General features: G+C 37.5%; 1 long non-coding RNA gene across 1 annotated transcript in view; it reads right to left on the bottom strand.

Annotated features, from left to right (window-relative positions):
* Positions 1–22,402, bottom strand: part of LOC114477403 (uncharacterized) — a 34,348-nt gene that overhangs the window by 3,448 nt on the left and 8,498 nt on the right. Inside the window, exon 2 of the long non-coding RNA XR_003675698.1 lies at positions 20,690–20,753. This is a non-coding gene — a long non-coding RNA (uncharacterized LOC114477403). The remainder of the gene's footprint in view (positions 1–20,689; positions 20,754–22,402) is intronic.

The following is a 22,402-nucleotide window of genomic DNA, read 5'->3' as shown; positions in this document are numbered from 1 at the left end:
TATGATTAATCGTTACATCCCTACTATACAGTATATAATGAGCATGCACAGAACGACTGGAGTTAATTTAAAGTGGAATGAATGTATACAAGATCAACAAATTAACAGAATAAACCAGCCACTTATTCAGATTTAAGTTAAATTTGAAATGGCCATTTTCATCCAGAATTAGGTGTTTACACTGTGATTTTTAATCGTTTTTAAGAAGATTTAACTTTTATTCTGAATTAAAGGGGAATTAAAGCTCTCATGTAAATGTAGCCGATCGCCGTTTACTCTTTATGCAATGCTGTGTATTTTTCCACACTTCAAACATTTAGCAGTGTTGTTTGTATATCTGTGTGTGTGATGAACTCATGCTGTGGAAGCTTTTGACTATTCTTTACAAGCTTTTGAGCGTCAGCCAAAATACTTTGTTAAGTTATTAAACAAAGTTGTGAGTACTTATTTTTGAGTTTGTGTTGTAGGCTCAGAGGAATATTGTATCTTGATTGTATGAACCTCTTTGAGCATAAAGTGTTGATTGACTTCAAAGCACTGTAGTTTATGCTGTGCTATAAAATGACTGAAGTACCGTTTTTAGCTCTATTCGTCTAATTTGTTGGTTTTGATCAAAATGCGATCATTCCAGGTATAATTAGAGTGTTCTATCATCCTGTGCTGTAAATTCTTTGATCCATCAAAATAAATGCCCAATAAATGTTAATGATGTTTTCTAAATGGGCTGTTTAACTGCCAGGTGACAAAACTATTACCCATGCTCCATCAAGTTTACAAGTTTTTAACAGTGCATTTATAGATGTTGTTTTTTTAAAACAACCATATAAACACAGATGTTGAGATTGAGGAACATGTCAATGATGTCTGTCTTTGTAACACTGGTTCTACTGGGCAACAATGCAAAAACATTGTCCAGGAGACAATAATGATGCCAAAACTGTGGACAGAATTTTGACCAAAGTGCAAAACGACTGTGAATTGCTTTGCAAAGGGGAGATTGTTCTCCTTTTGTGTGATTAGTTTTCTTTGGGTAATCTTTCCCAGTTTCCGCCTCCAGTCCAAATGCACATGTGTTAGAAAATGCATTGCTAATAATGTACAAGTGGGAACTACAGTATCAGCAGGATTTTAGTTGGAGTTTGTTGAAATGTGCATACTTAGATGTTTGTTGTTATCCAGACATAAATCAACATTGTTCATCTAAATATATACATTTTGAGAGCAACTGGATCATCATTGTCACAGTTGTAAAAAGCACATTTTAAATTTAAAACATAAATGCAGCTCTAGAGACAAACTACATGTCGTCAAAATTTGTTGGTGTAACACAAAGATTGTTTGTTTTTAAATAAGAAGGAAAATCTCACATTTTAATCATAACATGATCTGATCGCTAGAGCGGACATGGGCTCATCTGTAAACGGTCGCATTTTCTGGTTCAATAAACAAGAAGAGATTCAAATTCTGATGTAACTGGTTATGATTTACAGTCCGCATAAACAGGACTGAATCATAACATAACCTAACCACTAGAGCGGACATGGGCTCGTCTGTGAACGATCGCATTTACAGTCCTTGGAGTCGCTGTTAGCTTACCAATAAATGGAAAGAGATTTGTCGCTTTTATAATAAGTGTTGACTAGGCCACTGGGAGTGAGGCCCAAGGCCAAGGCAGGCTGACTTGATAATACTGCATCATGTTTTTCTGCAGTCAGTGCCTTCTCCTCGTCCTTTTCTCTCTGCTCTGTTTCAGGTGTCGTGAAGCTGATGATGTCAGTTCCTGATCTGTGGTTCACGACTCAACTAGTCTGGGACACTCTGATATTCTATCTCTCTATCCTGTTCTGTTGGTCTTTCTGTTCACTAACCCCAACCAGTCGACGCAGATGGCTGCCACCTCTGAACCTGGTTCTGCTGGAGATTTCTTCCTGTTAAAGGGGAGTTGTTTCTTCCCACTGTCGCTAAATGCTTGTTCATGTAGATCTTGTTGCGTTTTCTCTTTTTTATTATGAATTTAATATTTTGATAAGCGCGTTGAGATGACTATGTTGTAAATTGCGTTATACAAATAAAGTTGAAATGAATTGAATTGAATTAACAGAGTTTTACATGTTGGTATCAGGGTTGATACAAAAGTGTGTAAAATGCTAATCCAGTAACGGTGGCTTTAACCAAACAAATTTGATCAATTAAAGAGTCAACCAGTTCCTAAAAACATTTGTTTTTGTTACAAATAAAGCAGGAAAGAATGAGCATGTTGTTTCCACCAATGCTTTCACACGGGAAAGGGAAAAGGAAGAGAAAATGCTCTGTAGCAGATTAAGCTGTGCTTACCAACCTATAACAGTAATAAAAGCTGATAAATCACTTTAGTCCATTACTGGGAGAACATAGAAAGGCAGAATCTCAAATATTCTAATGAGCAGAATAAATGCTCATAATGTATTTGGACTGTATATGCATACAGTACATGTAAACAGCTGGGCTATAGGGCTAGAACTGATGATTTTAATGATGTCAACAACAACGCAGCCATTACAACAAAAACCAAACTGAAGCTCATTGGGAAAAATGGGATAGATCATCTAACAGTGAAAAAAAAGTATTGTTTTGGGAAAATATTGAAAGAGAATAAACTAGTGAGATATTCTGCTATATCCACACAGAAATAGTCTTCAACAAGGTGAAAACCTCAAAGGAGTTTCCTTCCCCATTGGTTAGGTTGAAACCATTTTTAATCTCACTCAAATATCACTAAATGGTTTTGGTTCTTTCATGAGGAGGTATTTCAGATGTTTCGACAATGAAATGTGTCGCAAAAGCTCTATGGAAACGCTTTTTTCACAAATACACGTCACAGAACATGGTTACATGACGTGAGGTATCTGGTCGCACATCAAGAAAACATGGCGCGGTACGTGTACACAGAAGAGGAGACCCAAACATTTCTTAGCATGATACTTCAAAATTATTATAGTGGATGTTGAGATCTTATATGGGATGGCAACAGCAGATCACATGCCTGTCTCTGTTATATTAAATATAGAGATGGGAAAGTGGAGTGGGCAAAGATCACAGAGTGTGATCTACACTACTACTATTATCTGACAGAAAGGAGCCTCAGCAATATCCCCATTCCTCACAATGCTTTAATGTGTGGCAATTTTAATTGTGATAACCCGAATTATACTGAAGATGTGTGCAATATGTATGATTTAGTTGTGACTGGACTAAAAGACTCAATGATGAGCATGTGAGGAAACCCCACCAGCAGGCTAAAGATGCCTTTAAAAACTGGGTGGCTGCAGGTAAACCAAGGAGTGGCCCTGTATGTGAGGGTAAAAAACAGATGGATAAGCAATTTAAGTATGCTGTGCGATACATGAAAAGGACAGAGCACCATCTCAGGGCCGACTATTTAGCCCGAATACTGTTGCAAAATAATGTGCAAGATTTTTGGAAAGGAGTGTTATGAATGCTTCTAAAGTTCCTCTGCCCTCTAGTGTTGAATGAGTTACTGGGCCTGATAATGTTGTGGAATTGTGGAGAAAGCATTACAGTGATCTATTCAATTGTGTAAAAAGTAGAAATTTTAATATTGGTGACGTCTAATCTGAGCCCTACATTGTGGGTACACAAACCAAACAATGCAGGTTAGATGGGGAACTGTGATATCAACTTCTTTTTTTGTGACAAATGGGGTGAGGCAGGGTGGGATTTTGTCACTCATGCTCTTTAACCTATACATGGAAGGTCTTTCTCGAAAATTGAAAAACTGTAAGACTGGCTGTATGATAGAGGAAAGGCTTTGTAGTTCAGCACACACTGATTAAATCCCGGAAGTTAGCAATAAGAGATAATCTAGATTGGTAGCATACCCCCTTTGGCATCTCACTTTTATTTTGTGAAAATCTGTAATATAAAATTGTTTTCGGTGGTTTTTCGCGGGGGGTTTGTTTGGAGCGACGGTGCTCGGGGGTGGGGCTTTGGGGCCCGGTGTGGGGGTTTGATCCTCTCGGGCCGGCGCTGTTGGTGGGCTGGTGGGGTGGTAGTGGCAGCGGCGAGGATGGTGATAGTGATAACAAAAGCAATAATGATTCATTAATAATTTTCCACTTCACATTTATTACACACACACATACCAACACACACACACACACCATCCTCCTTTTATTTTATATATAGACTGTATTAGGGATGGAAATGTAGCGATTCCGATTACATTATCAATACTGCTTCTCGATTCGATTCCTTACCGATTCGCTGACCGGTTCTCACTAGGTGAGGGAATGAAATGGCTCAGTGGTAGAGTAACCGAAGGGTTGGGGGTTCAAATCCCGCTCTAACCGAGTCATTGTTGTTGTGTCCTTGGGCAAGGCACTTTACCCACATTGCCTTGTATGAATGAGTATGAATTGTGCATGAATGTTGGTGGTGTATGTACATTGTAGCTTACCATCACCGGTATGACTGTGTGAGTGACTGGTGTGAATGAATAATGGTTTCTGTAACGCGCTTTGAGTCTCCTTGAAGAAAGCGCTATATATATCCAAGCCATCATTATTATTATTATTAATTTCCTTCAGGAATATAAGCTCTCTTTTAATCCACCAGGTATAGATTGTCTTCACTGGATAATAATATATACAGAAGTGCTATATAAAATTGATGAATTATTATTATTATTACAACATATGTCACATTTTGGCTACAAACATTTGAGAATATTTACAGTGCTCCTTTTGAACTTGAACAACTTGATTTAGAACTAATTCAGATTTAAAACAAATAATTATTCTGTGAAAAAGAACATATTAACCAGTACAGCTGCATTTATTGTTATGTATTTAAACTGTAAAGCTTTAGTTTAGCCTTTGTTTACTTTTCTATAAATGGACCTTCAGAGACGCCGTCCCCTGGTTGTTACATGTGATGTCATCAGTGACGTGTGTGAACGTGTGAAAGAGCAAACTAAAGACAACGATCAGTACCAGTCTGTCTCTCGTGTCTGATTACTTGTTAAGAGGATATAAACTAGTGGAAGTCCGTGCAAGAAGCAACTTTTGCAAGAGTGTACAAAACCCGGAAGTGAGTAGCGTAGCAACAGAGACGCTAGAAACACAGCACAGAGGACAGCACAGCTGCGGGTGGAGGAGGTGGATTCTCCGCGGTGGACAGCAAACAACTATATGGTGGAAGGAGCTTCACTTGGTGCTAGCATAAATACAACATACAGGACCTGGAGGAGTTTATCGTTACGTATTTGCGACGTAAGAGGAACCAATAAGCGGAATCAACAGGCAAGCAAACAAACAATTCCTAGGAATTGGATTACTGGGAAAGAACCGGTTTTCGATTTCCATCCCTAGACTGTATACTGTATAACTGCTTTCATCCTGTACTTTGTCTTGTTCTTGTTGTTGTTTCTGTTTTGTGTTTTACGTGTATTGTTTGACTTGCAAATAAAAAATTTAAAAAAAAATAAAAAATCATGTACCACTGTCGTTGAGTGTTATTTCTCTGACTCTATGAAGGCAGTTATGTTGCTCTGAAGCAAATCACCAGCTACAGTTAAAGATTATGTCTAATGCCCTGTGCATTGAGCCTCATCCATATCTGCCCCACAGCTTTGTTGGTCAAACTCTACATTTACACTGTGAGTGACTTGGTAGTTAATTTGCACCCATGCTGTTTGAGAGTTGGACACAAGGTGGTTTATTCCAGAGGACAATAGCAGCTCTTTGGCAGATCCGCTAATCGTTTCTTTGTTCTTCCGCATGACCAAAATTCACTGCAGGTCAGAGCTTTGCTAAGTCCTCCACAGGCTGCACACACTCATTCAACCTAATATCCAAGTAACACGTCCCCTAATCCCTTTTCATCAGGTCTGCTGGCCTTTCTGCTCAATCTAATTGCGACAAAGCCTACATAAGGACTTTTGTGCCTAAAGAAAGTTTTTTTATGCTTTCAATTAAACGCCTGGGTTGGCGTAGCAGAAGCTGCTGGCTGAATGCCAGCGTCCTTCACACAGAGAATGTCACACACAAAGTACAGAGCCCACTTCAGATCTTTGGTTCACTTTACAGTGAGAACAAGAGGTTGGGGTTGGACAAATATTGAAAAGATCCAAGCCGTGTAGTTTAATACCCAATTCAATGACTTTGAATTATTACTTCAACGGGAGATTTGAGGCACTTTACAAATGTTGTTAGAGTAAACATTGACATTTAATGAATGTGATAGAAAGGCACTGCGTGCCCCTGTAAAGCTCTGCGATAGTTTCAAGTCAGCAGTACATGCATCAAACTATAGATCTCAGAAATTAGATGAATAGACACAATCTGAGTCTGATCAGGATGAAACTCTGTGGGATGATTGAGGAACCAACCCAACATAAATGAGTCAAATTTCATAAATATCGGTAAATTACAAACCGAGTTATGAATTTGTGAAATTTCACCAATTAGGAGAGATAGGGATTTTTTGATTCAGATTCAGAATCTCTATATTGATACACATCCCCTCCATCTTCCATAGCTTCTATCTTTGGTTTTGTCAAAATCCCTTAAGTACTTTTGATGTAATCCTGCTGACGGACAAACAAATAAATAAACGCTGTTGAAAATTTGAGCTCCTTGTTGGAGGAAATACTTGAAATAATTACATTGAGTTTCAGATTATGTTAGGGAAGGCTTTGCACCTTGTTAATGGGGAAGTTCATTAATTATGTTTATAACTTTTTAGAGACCTTATTAAGTTGCAGTATGTTCAGAGCTAAAAATAAAGCATTACCAGAACATTTACAAAAGTTGTTTGTATTTAGTTCAGAGGATGGGAAACACAGAAGGAAATTTAATTTCAAACATCAATTTGCACGAACAACCTTAAAGCCAATGTTTATTTCTGTTGTTGGAGTCAAAACGTGGAATTCTTTACATATCAATATAAAGAGCTGTTTGAATGTATTTAAGTTTAGGATCATGTATAAAAAGAGACTCCTAAGAAAACATGAACATGGTGATGAGAGTGTTCCTTGTTTTCCTATTTTGGTGCTAAGAGTAGGTGTGTAAGTTTCTGAATTTGTTAATGTATTTTTATTATTTTTTATAATGCTGCAATATCCTTATCTCAGTTAGTGTAAACTTGGCAGACTAATTGTTAAATATTTGTGAAAGCATTATAAGATTTTTTTCTTCTCCCTGCTCCTATCTGGACATGGAATGTAACGAAGTTCATATTTCTTGTGAAAAAATTGTGATCTTTAACATGACAGAATAAAAATGAATGAAATGATATGAAAGGACAGGACTTTGTGAGGCAGGTGTTTCTTTCCTGTGTCTCTGGCTGTTCAGCAGAGACACAGCTCTGAGCTCCCTTTTATTGCTCTCCAGCCAATAAAGAGTTACAGCTCCCTTTAAGTAGAAACCACTTCACAACGGTGGCAATGCTTTCCACGCAATCAGCCAGTGGAAGTGAAAATGTTGCTCTCTGCTGCCAGGAAGTGTTTCTATAAGCTACAAAAGGAGGCTGCATTGTAAAAACCACACTGGATGACTGAGTGTTGGTCGAATAGGTAAAAGAATTATGGAAACACAAAGGGGTTTACACTAATGTGTCAAATGTTCAATATAAACCACAATCAGACTAGATGAGCTGAAATATACTGAAATTCTTGAGTGTTCAACTATTATTTCTGTTTTCTATATTCTACACAAGCCTCGTATTGACCTATTCAAAATCTAATTTTCATGACCTTTCCCCCCCCCAGTACCATGAATATGTTGCATTTTTAAATGTAATCAATTTCCATTTGTAAATGTTACATTGTCTTAGATCAGATGAAAAAAGAAAAGAGGGAGAAACTGCCATGAAAATGCATTTTAATCAATCAGTGATGGAAGCCAAACACTTTAAACAGGCTCATGTAAAGTCTTTACAAGTGAAGTAATTAAAAGTATATAATCTATGGTTATTGGTAGGCTCTATTGTTATATAATATATAATGTAAACGTATTCATTCGTCTTTGGACAGACTGTAAAATACTGTGTTTTGATGAAAAAAACTGTGAAAAAGGAAAGCTGTTTTTTTTTTTCTTTTCTTTTTTACAATTTTGCAGTATATTGTTTATTAAAATAGGATCCCCAGTCTTCACCACAGTGAAGACTATTCTTCCTGGACTCCCCACAGTGCTCACAATGTGCTTCAAAATACTCTTTTGTCCCCTTTAGTCAGAAAGTTCACAAGTTTTCCTTTTGTCACATTTTATTGGCAATACACCCACTAGGGGGAGCCCATTGAATTTGCGTGGTAACAAGTTTCTTCATGAAGAAGTAATAAAACATGGCAACCGTTGAAGAGATTATAGCTGTGTTCAAACTGTCATACTAACGTATTACACATACTAAGTCTGACGTCAAAATGATCACGTAGTGCGTTCAAATTAGATATTATGAAAGGATTGAGTATGCAAAAAATACCTGGATGTATACTATATCGAGACATTTTTTAAGTATGCACGGTGGCGACACTTGTCATACTGTACATATTGTACTTCGTCACTTTCTTGAAAGAAACTTTTCTGAGATGAAAATTGGCATCCTCACATCTAAGGTGGAGCCAAACAAAGATGCTTATTGAATGTGCAAAAACTGGAATTTAAGAAGCGCAATTGAAAGCCCTGGTGAAGAGATCATCTACTGAGCAGGTGACGTCTGCCCCCCTGTGTGCGCTGAGAACAACTACACAACAGAGATCCTGGAGACACACATGGATTTGACATTTATATCAACCGCTTTAGGCAATAAATATCACATTAAAAGAAATTAACAATTGAAACACATTTAAAAGCCTTAAAAATGACAAAATGTTTCCCTTGTCTTTGTTTATTATGGCTTCAGCCAATTTCACCTATAATTCATCCCATTACCAATCACTGCAGCGCATTTGCAAAAGTTTATTGACATTTAAAAACATGAATGAGGTCATATTTCCTCCATACAGCACATCATTCGCCAAGGCAGCGCACAGCAGCGTGTCTCGTGTGCACTGAGTGAACCTATGCGCTCCTGCTTGGTAGCAGAGTTGATTAGCGGGATTATATTATACAGTTTTCTGTGAAAGGAAAACCAGAAAAGTGCTATCAGTAATAACGTGGGCTTTTTAAAATTAATGTTATTTTGTTAAATTTGTTTTAATAATCCGTTATGATCAGTTATGAATGTGTCTGTGACAGGTGAAGTTGTAATTTCAGTCTCAGTCAGATTTTGCTGCTGAACCACAAATCCATACTCTTAGATTATCGAACACAAGCTCAGACCTGACGTGAGATCTGATTAGTACGCTCACGTCCGAATTGATAAATACAGAAGTGAGGGCTATTGAGTTTGTAGTGTATTGTAAGGAGTGTGCCAATTCAAATACAGCCTACGTTTCTATTACTTGTAAAGGCTTCATACTGTAAACTCCCCTCAGATCCTTTTAGCTTTCCTGCAAGAGGCAGCTACAAACAAAGGGCCACACTGCCCCCTGTGGTTACACGTGGTACTGCTCTTTTTGGTAACAAAGTAACTGTCAACGTATTTAACGTGAAGCATAAATGAGACGTTAGTCATTGATACGTCAGTTCACAGCAGGCAGCAGAGGGATGGAGTCAGCCTATGAGCTCTTTCTTTCCTAATGGAGCCGCGCTCGTTTTATTTAGATCAGTCATTCAGATGGCGCCTGACATTGGCATCATCCATTCACCATCACTCATTGAGTAAGGAGGAGGGAAATTAGGAGACGTGGGAGATGTGTATCATCAGTTGACATTGTTTTTGGATGAATACATACATTTTATGGATACTCTGCAATCACAGTCTTTTGATTTGAGTTTAACGCCACGTCAGTCATTTTCATCGCCTGAACAGATGTTACCACATCAACTGTATCTTTGACTGTCAATGGCTTCACTGGTTATAGGGAAGCAGATTGAACAGTTCACACAAAGTCCAGCAAATGTAAAGTTATCAAAGAGATTGAGAAACAAGTTCTGTTAGCCTCAGCCTTGACAGAGTGAGTGACAGCTAAAAATATGGGCTGCAGTTTGTGAAGCGAAAAAGAGGCTGAGCGATGGGCAGACGGCCAGATTGAGTCCTGCTTTTCCATCCCTTAAATACAGTGCGGGCTTATCACGGGAGCTGCAGCCGGCTGCTGAGCAGGACAGGTGACAGAGATGATGCTGACAGCAGCTGGGCCTGCCAATCTAACGCCTCTGTGGTTCTCAGAGCGAGGGCGTGGGCAGGGGGCTGAGAGGCCAGCTCAGCTCACACAGTTTCAAACAAGCTGCGTCATCCCCGAAGGTCTGAGAAATAAGGCTGCTCTAGAGAACGAAGGACAAAAAATGCTATCTTAGAATTCTTTAAAGCTGGCCACACACCAGTGGGGAGAGTTTCTTCTGCTCCCCTCTCAACATTTGTGAGCTTGTTATTTTAGTTTGGACTGGAGATTACTAGGAATCCTGTTTTTGGTCTTGTAGATTTAGTGTTTTGTACATTTTTGTAGGTTAGAGGGGGGACTGGACGCTGTATGGGGTTGGCCCAGTGTCCTCCCTACTTTTGTTCATTTGGCAAGGGTCTCCAGTCCCTTTTGTTTGAGTTATTTTGATTTTGTTGGTACTTTTTAAGATATTTGCTTTCATAAATATTTTAAAGTCTTATTTCTGTTTGGCATCTTTTATGTTGCGATGACACACACACAGACAGAGGGCGACTGTGGCTCAGGTGGTAGAGGGTCGTCTTCTGATCGAGAGGTTGGTGGTTCGATCCCAGTACCTGACTATGTGTCGAAGTGTCCTTGGGCAAGACACTGAACCCTAAGTTGCTCTCAGTGGTCGACTAGCGCCTTGCATGGCAGTCCTGTCCCATTGGTGTGTGAATGTGAGAGTGATTGGGTGAATGAGCTGATATGTAAAGCGCTTTGAGACTGCTTCAGTGTGGTGATAAAGTGCTATATAAAATCAAGTCCATTTACCATTTTACCATTTACAGACATATTTGATGTCAACAATGAGTAACCCCCAATTTCCACAGCGGAACTGCTGCGTAACAGCAACAGAGCTGATACGTTTCCTTCCTAGTAAATGGCATACTAACGGACTACTTTTACAAAGTCTGACAAAGTCAAAATTGGTATGTAGTGCGTTCACATTTCATAGTATGAAAAGATTAAGTATGTGACAAATGCCCGAATATATACTATATCGGGACATTTTTAAAGTATGCATGGTGGGCACACTAGTCATACTCAATCGCCCCATGATGCATTGTGAGCGGAACGTTAAATTCTCCTGGGACCGGCTTCAAGCTAAAAGTCAAACATCCCCTTTTCAAAACAAAAGCATCTCTTCTTGTCTTTCATTAGTTTTTTAACACTTTTGTAAAAAGGGCTCTTGTTTTGAAGTGAACCAAAAGTTTAGTCAGTACCAAATAGCTGGGTCTTCAAAGATCTCCAAAAGGTTGGACTGAAATGTGTTTCCGCGAGTTTTATGGATCATATTGATATTCTAATTGGTCACTTTCTCACTTTAAATGTTTTCAGAACTTTTAAAGGTGGAGAATCAACGGTGATATTTAGCCTCAGTGTGCTTCAGGTTTTTGTCATTGGTTCCAAATGCATCTTTGGAAACTTGAAAAATATACTAGGGTGACCAGACGTCCCGATTTACCCGGGACACTTTTCAGTTATGTCCCGTGTTCCGGTCAGTTTCTCCAAAACCATTGATTTGTCCTGGTTTGTCACAAGCTCAGTTCCGTTTTCCGTTTTTTTATAATTAAACGTCTGTTGCCGCTGACTGAAAGGACCCTGAAAGCGCATTTTGCTTAAAAATGTGATCTGTGGACTGTGAGCTGTCAGTCACAACAGTTGCCATAGTAGTGCTTGCAATATAAACCAATTAAAAAGCTCAAAAGTCTTTCACGCGTTTGCAACTCGATGCTGATTGGTAGATGGCATTGACAATTAAGCAATGTCACATGAGAGGAAATGCTGTTGTGCTGAAATATCAGCACTGGTGTGACTCGGTCGTAGATAATCCCACCAGTGTTGATATTTCAGTACAACAGCACAACCTCAAGTGTGATATTGCTTTTAAACAACAGTCCTACAAGCCTGTAGTTATCAGTAATAAGCTACAAGAGATTATTATTTGTTTGCTTTAATCATTTGGCTCCGCCAACAAAGATAGTTCCATAAGTGGAGAGAAGACAGGCTACGTTCACATTGCAGGTAAACACAACCAAAATCTGATCTTTTAGCCCTGTGTCCGATCCATTGAAGACAGTCTGAACAACACAATTCCAATTTGAATGAACTCTGCATCATAAAAGCCGCTGACATCCCTATCTCACCACTGTTGACTCTCACTCTGCATCCAAACACTCCGCTGTACAGACGGAGAAGCCATCACAGCAAACGGCTAGTGTGAGAAACCTGGCTCTCTCCTTAAAGTTATGAAGTGCTGATTTATGTTAGAAAGCGCGACACACAGTCCTACACTGGACGCCTCCATATTTACTAACATAGACAATCAGGGGTCACCTTAGGACCACTTCTGTGCATGCGCGACACTTCAGGGACGCATTTCGCCCAAAATGATTGAAGACGCATTTAATATGTAATATGAACAACCACGTACACAAAAAAAAAATTAAGTTTATGAAAAAAAGATATTGCAGTGTGAACATAGTGACAGTGTACTGTGGTGTGTAGCCCATGATGTCACGGTAATTACTGTATTTAGATCAGCAGAGTGAAATGATCCTTAATTTTTTTTTTTTTTTCAAAACAATTGAATGTTTTTTTTTTGACTGACGGTCACTTTAAATTTGGTTCAGTCATTGCAATAATACATTTCATCCAAAATGATAAAAAAATGAATAAAATAAAAACATTTTACATATGCAAATAGTTTCTTTTGAAAATCTGTAATCTTCTTTGGTCTAATTACTGTGGTCTGGTCACCCTAAAGTATAGTTCAGTGGGAATGGTCATCATTCTAATCACACTTAGAGTATAATGTAGTCAGTATATACTCATGGAGTTTGTAATGTATAGTACTGTATGTCAGTGTGAACAGCCATAGACATTAAAAAGAAGAAGATTAGCATGTAAGCCACATTAGCCATTGACAGGCTGAGACACTAACATTTATAGATTCTTCCAGAACACTTCATCATGTGGAGTTCATTTAGATCTGTTGATGTTCTGTAGTGTTTACAGTAAAGACATCCATGCAGAAGACCTGTTTCAGCACAGAGAAGAACCAGAGCACATTGATGGGATTGGAGAAACCAGACTGCTTTGATCTATACCTACCAACAATTCCAACTGTACTATTAGTGCTATTATTCAGAGGGATGACATCACAATGAGTGGCTTTGTGCCTGTGCATGAAGTGTTCTCCTGATCAGTGTGTGTGTGTGTGTGTGATTTCACTGTTTTAACGAGCAGACCAACCCACAGTGCTCTTTACAGGAAGCTGTGCTGCATGTCATCGGCTCCTAAAATCCCTCCATTTGGAGCAAATTTAAGTTGCACTGTTTCTGAGTTGATCAATCTAAACCTTTCCAGACTATTTTGTCTAAAGGTTTTAACATTTTTAAATTACAATTATATCTTCAATTATCCATGTTCAGTTACACCTCAATTACGATTACGGTGACCAAAATTTTTTTCCAATTACAATTAAAATTACAATTATTATTTTCACCTGAAACTCAATCATAGTTGTGTTCTCAATTTATAAAACCATTTATAACATTTATAAACCATAAAACGTAACCTTCCTGTTGTGTTAGCTTTCTGTTAGCATCTGTTATAATAAAAGGTCTTAAATCAACTGTACAATACACTAAAAAATATTATCTATAATCACATTTGTTTATTCGTGTCTTGATTATGTTGTTAGGGTTTCTAATCAATGAATGAATCCTTTTTTTGTCAGAATACACTTACATTTCTTTCTTTTTTAAAAAAAAAATGGTAAAAATAATCCTGAAAAAACCAACAGATAGTGGGAAACCTTTATATGAAACATAGTTTAATGCATTTTAAAATAAATTTTTATAGAATTTTCATGCCAATTACAATTACAAAGTCAATTATCTAAACTCAGTTGCAATTCAAATATGATTACAACAGCAACAGGTTTGTTCAATTACAGTTATTATTATTATTGTGATTTGTGATCAATTATGCGATTACAATTATAATTGTAATCTGCTAAAGACACAGTTTGTAACCCTCAGTTCTCTGTTTAATTATTTATTTTACTTCATTAAACTTCAATTTAAAGAAATACAGTAGTTCAACTCCCCAAAATGAATGGAAATGTGGTTGTTTTGAGCACCGTCAATAACGTGTGAGAATTCAGCCTGTTCACATTTGATAGTGATGCTTCGGATTGGATGAGTGAGAGAAGATGGATGGATGGATGGATGGATGGATGGATTTGCTTTCTAAATATCATTTATATGTCAACATTTTTAAAAATAAACAAAGCTCGGGTCAAAAAAAATGTAGGAATAAAATCTGCTCTGAATAAGATCCTCTGAAACCAGTAAAACCAGTGAAATCTCTAAACAATCATAAATGTTAGAAACCAAAGTATTGTCTTTATAGATGAGCAACTCGTGTTGACAGATGAATACAAAGAACATTTAATGTTAAAGCTGCAGTATGTAGAATCCCCTCTGCTTCGTTTTGAAGCTGCAACTCAATCTCCCTTACTGGTGTCTTTTGTCTTTTTTCTTAATAGAGACTGGTGACAAGTGTACGGACTTCATCTTGTGTTATTGGAGATTTTTGCTGTTGTTTTAGAGACTCTAACATGAATGCACGTATCACTCTGTAGTTACTGCTCTGAGCTGTGATCCCAGCTGACTGCCGTTCTGAGCGGACTGACAACCATCACTCCGCATCCAGACTTTAAAATGAATTCACCTTGAATAAACTTCTCTTGGTTTACACGTGATTCATCCCGTCTGTTGTCACTCTCTCTGACACCTGTGTGTGTGTGTGTGTGTGTGTGTGTGTGTGTGTGTGTGTGTGTGTGTGTGTGTGTGTGTGCGTGTGTGTGCGTGTGCGTGTGCGTGTGCGTGTAACAAGTAAAAGGATGGAACCTTGGTTTTAACCGGACCTCCGTGAGAACTCAAAGTGAAAGCGATACATTCCTTTTCAGCGTTTGTGGCTTTAAACTGTTGCTTCTCCACCTCGGTCGGCCTTTTTTCTCTTGATTTGCTGTGTAACGTTTGCATCTAAAGCTGTTATGAAGACTTCTGCTTGGCCGTTCGTCATTTCACTTTTACTACCGAGGGTACGTGAATGCGTCTGACTTCAGTCGAGCAGCCAATAGATATGCTCAAAACAGCTCAAGGAGCACACGTGTTTGTTGAAAGATCTCTGATTGGCTGAAGTCCAGCGTCACGCTCCTGGATTTATAAAGTGCATTTTACAGAGTCAGGAGAAGGAGATGAGATTCACTGTCTATTCAAAACACTTTGATTACAACATGCTCAAAGATGATTATGGATTTTTGACCAAATAAAACCAAAAAAAACTTACATACTGCAGCTTTAAAACTTTTTTTTTTTTTTTTTTTTTTTTTTAAACAAAATTTCCTGATTCCACAATGACTGTGACTGCATGACTGAGCAGAGGCAGACACACACACACACACACACACACACACACACACACACTGAAAGAGCTCGTCCTGAGCAGAAAAGAACTGTTTGGGTTGAAAGTATTGATTCTTTTACATTAATCCTAATATTCTCACTCTATTTCTAATGTTTGCATCCTAAACCATAATTTGTGAATTATTGCACCATGCAGCATAAAATTAATCAAATATCTTTATATGTTTGCAGATAAAACTGAGAACAACCACAAAAAGCATTAACCAATAAATCTGCATAAGAATAAATTAACATGCAAGACAAACAGCCAACCTAAATAAACTGTTCATCTGACAAGAATAATTAACGTCTGACATTTATATTCAGTCAACACTTTCTTCTCTCAAAAAATGAGTCAAAAAAAAAACTCGTTTTTCTATTGTTAGTTGAAACATGGAATTGATTAAAACAAACTAAATGTTTCAATTAAGGTATAAATATAATATATCTTTAGTGTAAATTGTATTCAGACTCATATAATTTCAGTTAAAAATATCCAGAAGCAGGATTAAACAGAATAAAGTCAAATAAATGTTGTACGTTTAAGCTTCTATTGGCTCCTAAATGTGTAACTCTAACTCAGGAGGAGTTAGTGAACCTCATGCTATGTCAATGGACATTGAAGATCAGAAATGTACATTCTTCTTCATTTTGTCTGTTGTATTTGTGCTATTTCAAAGACAGACTCAGACACATTATTCCTGTGACAAAATCCTCCGATTAAAGGCAGCCTTTCCTAATTAGCTCCAACGTGAACTCAAAGACAATGTTTGTAAATGTGTGTTCACTTTTAAAATGGAATCATTTCATGTGGTGGAAACTTGGTTTGGGTTTGAGTCCTTCCAGCCTACATTAAATGATTAGATCTGTAATAAGACTGGAGCAGGTGAGCACTCCTCTTTCTCTTCTGCTAATCCTAATGAAAAATGATGAAGTCAGATTTAAACGTGAAGTCCACCTGAAGCCAAACACTGACTAGAACTTTATTCATGCGATGATGTGATTACCTTATTAATGCAACAAGACAAAATAATGTGCATATTTATCCACAGGAAAGACAAAACTTTGAAAGATTAGAGCTTTGGACAGTTTGCAGAAGGAGTTTTTCATTTAAAGCCTGCAGTAGAATCAGTTGATGGTGGCGCTGATTGTAATGTTGCACATGTTGGAATAACCAGCAACTTTTGGCAACATTTAGCAACAAGCGACGCTTAAAAAACTGTTACTTTTGAGCCGTTTTACAGCCATGTTTGTAAAATTTGTGATATCTGCTTTTCTTGTAAAACTATAATGTCAATGTTAAAGGTTATACCTAAACCTAAATGTTAAATCTAAACGCTAAAAGTTAAATCTAAATGTCACAGGTGAAACGAAATATTTAGCTGATATGCAAATTCACCGGAAGTACCAAAATAAATTATCATTGACGCGAATGAGCGTTATCTGTAGTCTATTCATTTAGGTTTAAATTTAATATGTAACATTTAGATTTATATATAACATTTAGATTTATATGTAACATTTAGGCATAGCATTCAAATTTAGATTTAATACTTAACATTTAGGTTTAGATTTAATATGTAACATTTAGATTTATATGTAACATTTAGGCATAGCATTCAAATTTAGATTTAATACTTAACATTTAGGTTTAGATTTAATATGTAACATTAAGGTATAGCATGCAGATTTAGATTTAATGTTTAACATTTAGATTTAGATTTGATGTTTAACATTTAGATTGAATATTTAGATATAGCATTCAGATTTAGATTTATTATTTAACATTTGGAGTTAGATTTAACATTTAGATGTAACATAAACATTGACATATTTTTACAAGAAAAAAAAATCACGAATTTTACAAATATTGCTGTAAATTTGATCAAAAGTAAAAATTCACATATTGTTTTTTAAAAGTGGTTTGTTGGTGAATGTTCCAAAAAATTTGCTGTTTATTTTAGCATGTGCCTCATATTAGTTCTCCTATGGGAGTGTGAAAGATGTACATTGCATTTTATACATTTAAACATCTTTAGCACATTCAATGAAAAAATCAATTCAAATAGTCCTATAGTAATTCATATCTCTATTTATTATTTTCATATTTAGCAGGCTATTCATTAATATAACAGTTTGATCAAAATGTCCCAAACTCTTTCTTTTTTCGCTGCATGAATACTTGCTGTGTTCCAGGCGAAACAAGGCTGACCAAGAATATTTACAATAAAGCAATAATCTTTGTGTGATTAAAACTATGATTATTCAGAATAACTTTTTTTTTACCTCCAAAAAATGATGTGACACGTGTCAGCAACAAGGCTTTCAAAGTGGTTTAAGCAAGGCATTAAAAATGTGACACAGTTCACACAAAAATGAGAAATTAAATGAAAACCAAAATTTTTAAATGCATTTCAAAATCATAAAAAAAAAATCAAAAGAACAAAACACAAATACAGCTGTGTGCCACAGCAGAGGTTCATCTGTAAACAAAGCATTATTTCATGATATTTTTTGACAGTAAAAATGCTTTTGATTAATGTTTTACTGCACGGGCACCATTCACTGTGTGATGTCAGACAACGTTATTGAGTAGGAACTCCAAGGCATTCCAAGTCACTTTTTAAAGTAGGAGGTTCCCGGCGGCCTGGAACGCAGCATCAGCCGAGAGATCATTTAAAGATGTGGAAAAAATCCACACATGCTCCAGGAGAACATGCAAACTGCTGCTTAGAAATACTCACCACCTTCTAGCCTGTGATGCTAACCAATTATATTAATAATTATAAATATAAATTATAGTTATATGTGGCCTCTGACAACAGTACGGTGGACATTTTAGAACATCCTCAGGTATCAGGTAAACTGCTGTTGTGATGTTTTTGACTCTTCTATCCTTGCCCCCGCCTGTTAATATGAATTCATCTGTATTCATTTTAGATTATTGTTTCTATTTATATTTTTCTATTTCTATTTATAAGTATATTTATGTATAGCTTCTATTATTGTATTGTTTATTTCATTTTATCTTTATTGCACTATTTTTCTGGTGTCTTTCGGGTTTTTCTGTGTGTTGCAGATTCTGGTCCAATCAGAGGGTTCATCAAACTGTGTGTGTATGTATAGACACATTGTGTCTGTCTCTGTGTGTGCACGTGCCTGTCTCACTGCTGTGTGTGTCTTTATGTGTGTGTGTGTGAGGCCGGGGTGTTCTGACGCTCATGGAGGGAGTAGCGCACGGACTGTTTGTGAGTGATATAGCGTCTGCGGGGCTGTGTGTGTGTGTGTTTATGCTGGTGGGATGTGTATTATATGTAGTAGTTGAGCAGGTAGCGGTCTGTTACTGCCAGCGCTGACCGCCTCCTGAGTGGGCGTGTCTTACATTGTCAGGAGTAACGCCCATAATCAAGGCATTTTTTAAATTTACCTCCTTCGTGGCAGGTCAGCAGAAAGCAGAGGTTTAGTTACAAGTTGAAAAGGTGTTCTTTCCTTTTATTTTAAAATTAAGATATATCAAACAGGGATGCCCAGAAGCAAAGGCGGTGGGTGGAATCTCCTACTATTCTTTTTCTGGCCGCCTTCTACTCTTAAAGCTGCAGTATGTAGAATCCGCTTTCCGCTCCATTTTGAAACCGAAACCTAAACTGAACCTCCCTTACAGGTATATTTTCTGAACACTCTTTTTTCTGACTTTTTTCTCAATATAGACTAGTGACAAATGTATGGACTTTATCTTGTGTTATTGGATATGTTTCTGGTGTTTTAGAGACTGTAACATGAACGCACGTATCACTCTAGTTACTGTCCAGAGCAACACAGCTACTGCCGTCAGCTCGTCCCCACCAGAGAGCTCACAGAGGCGGCTGTGATCCCTGCTGACTGCCACACTGAGCGGACTGACAACCATCACTCCACTTCTAGAATATAGAATTAATTCACCTTGAATAAGCTTATCGTGGTTTACACGCGTCTGTTATCACTCTCTCTCTCTGACACCTGTGTGTGTGTGTGTGTGTGTGTGTGTGTGTGTGTGTGTGTGAGTGGGGCGGACCCTGCACAGTCACAGGGATCCATGAGGACACAAAGTGATCTGTTCCTCCTCAGTGTTTGTGGCTTTAAAATGTTTCTTCTCCACCTCAGACGGTGTTATGTAGACTGTGGCTGGGATGTCCGTCATTACACTTTTTTTACTACCGAGGGTACCTGAACACACGCCCCTCCATGAGCTGCTTTAGGCGTTACTATTAGCCTAAAACAGCTCATGAAGCACACGTGTTTGTAGACAGATCTCTGATTGGCTGAATTCGCTCCTGTATTTAAAATGTCATTTTACAGCCAGGAGAAGGAGAATAGCTTCACTGTCCACTCAGAAAACTTTGATGACTAAACATGTTCATAAATGATTCATTACCCCTTTAGCACCAAAAGAATATCTGTAATATTACGTGAATATCTGTAAAAGTCAGGTTTTTCCTATTAGCATCATTACCATGGATACCAGATTTCAACTTGTAAATGCATTATGCAAACAAAAACTAGGTGAGAAAATACATCATGCTAAGAAAAGTGCTACAAAACAGACAGAAGAAAAGCCACTGATATTATGCACCAAAAGCCACTGTATAGCATCATTTTAGTAAAGTTTACCAAGGGGGGCATGCCTCCTGATCCCCCAACGTGTCGCACGACGGCTACTCGTCGAGGGTTTTAGCCTTCTACTTGTTTTTCCTGGACATCTCTGATCAAGTTATTGTTTGATCAATAAATACATAGTTAAATATAAAGTTAATATATCTTGACCAAAGTCACACGATAAGAATTGATGATTTAGGAAGAATAAAAGAGAAAAAAGAACAAAAGCCCAGCAGTTCTTAAAGCTAATGGTAAAATGAATCCTAATGATCAGTCCAAACAGAGATGTGGTTTATTTTTACACCTAAGGCTGTGAATAGTTTGATATGTAGCTGCTCACCTCGCACACAGCTCCACAGCTGCAGTGGTTTGGAGAATCAAATATCAGCTGACAGCAGGGCAGCCTGTGGGAGGAAAGCACACATCATTGGAATGAATCTGTTTCCCTTTGAATAACACACACACTGTGTGTGTGTGTGTGTGTCTCAGGCGGTGCAGTGGTGATGAGCTCCGTCCTGTGTTGATAATAAGCTAATTAATCATGTGGCTGTGAGGCCTCCAGCTCCTCCAGCTATGATTAGCAGCATCGATTGGCCCAAGGAGGAAGTGGTCCCTGCTGGTGGACCAATGGAGGCACAGCTAACTATTGATCTGAACTGGGAGACCAGCCTCAATGTTTTCTATTCACTGATTCAAGACGGTTAGCGGCAGTGCTAGAGGAAGGAGGAGACGAATGAAACATGATGGAACATTTAAAGTGGAGTGAGCTGGTTGATCAGAGACAGAAGCTGGCTTTCCATTACCTTTGGAAATGCACAAAAGCTAAATAGCGCAATAAAATCTGGTAATAAAAAACACCTGAATTTTGAAAAAAACACTCAAATATCGCTAGAATGAGGAGGTTTTTCAGACGTTTCAATATTGAAATGTGTCTCAAAAGCGCTATGGAAACACTTTTCCCACAAATACACGTCAGAGAACGTGACGTACCTGGTCACATGGCCACTTCTCTCCGGTGTGGACAGAAGAGGAGACCGGGACATTTCTTAGTTTTATATTTTAAAATGATTAGTGCCAATATTAAGCGAGAAACGACAAAAGAATACAGAGTGTTATAAGGAGGTTTGGAGTGTCCGTCTTTCTGCAGCGAAGTCTCGTGGGATGAGATTTCATGGGAGTAAGGAGGCTTCTGCCCAAAACAACGTTCAATGGGAACACGTTCAAAGCGCAATTATACTTTGTCGACATTTAGAAATATTGCATTTATTTTGCAAAAATCTGAAATGGAAACCCAGCTATTGACGCAATGTCAGCACATAATTTATGAGTCATCTTCAGTTTCAATCTAGTCTGGACCTGAAAAGATTTAATCTGAAGAGGAAAAAATACATTGGTAATACATTAAAACAGGGTGTTTCAACCTTGAGGTTGTGAACCCATGTTGGGTCGCCTGGAAATAAAATGGGGATGGGGTCGCCTGAAATGTCTCGTAATTAAAAAAAAAAAAAAGATTAAGATGGTATTTTTGAATTCATACATAAAAACATTAGAATAAAATCTTAAAATTAATTTGAAATTTAAAAAAAAAGATATTTATCTATTTTGCACAATTAAAAAAACAATACATGATATTACAGGAATAGGCAGAAAGCTTAAATCATTTAAATCACACAATCTCACACAACTGTATTCTTTCAAATATAAATTTAGTTAAAATAAAATGCAGTATAAATATATCTGATATAGGATTTATAGTATATCTTTTTTAACTTTTAGTGATTTTTAGAGCAACCCAAAGCAACTCAAGCTGTCATTTTGACTGAAAAAGCTGCTGAATGATCCTGAATGCTTCACCTCCTACAGATAATGGGCTGAAGGGCCGATTGGCATCATCAATGTCGTCATTTCAACATGGTGGCGCACAGGGTCTGAAGTGATAAAGCGGTGCCATTTTTAAAAGTTCATAAAATTTATATGGTGCAAAATAATGCGTTTTGTTAAGTAAAGATCTTCTAATAAGAACATTTCAAAAGTTTTAGGCCACATGTGTAAA

This window comes from Gouania willdenowi, chromosome 16, assembly GCF_900634775.1.
Source record: "Gouania willdenowi chromosome 16, fGouWil2.1, whole genome shotgun sequence".
In the NCBI taxonomy this organism is placed as follows: Eukaryota; Metazoa; Chordata; class Actinopteri; order Blenniiformes; family Gobiesocidae; genus Gouania; species Gouania willdenowi.
The sequence above is the reverse complement of the archived record's forward strand: the minus strand, read 5'-3'. Positions and strand labels throughout refer to the sequence as shown.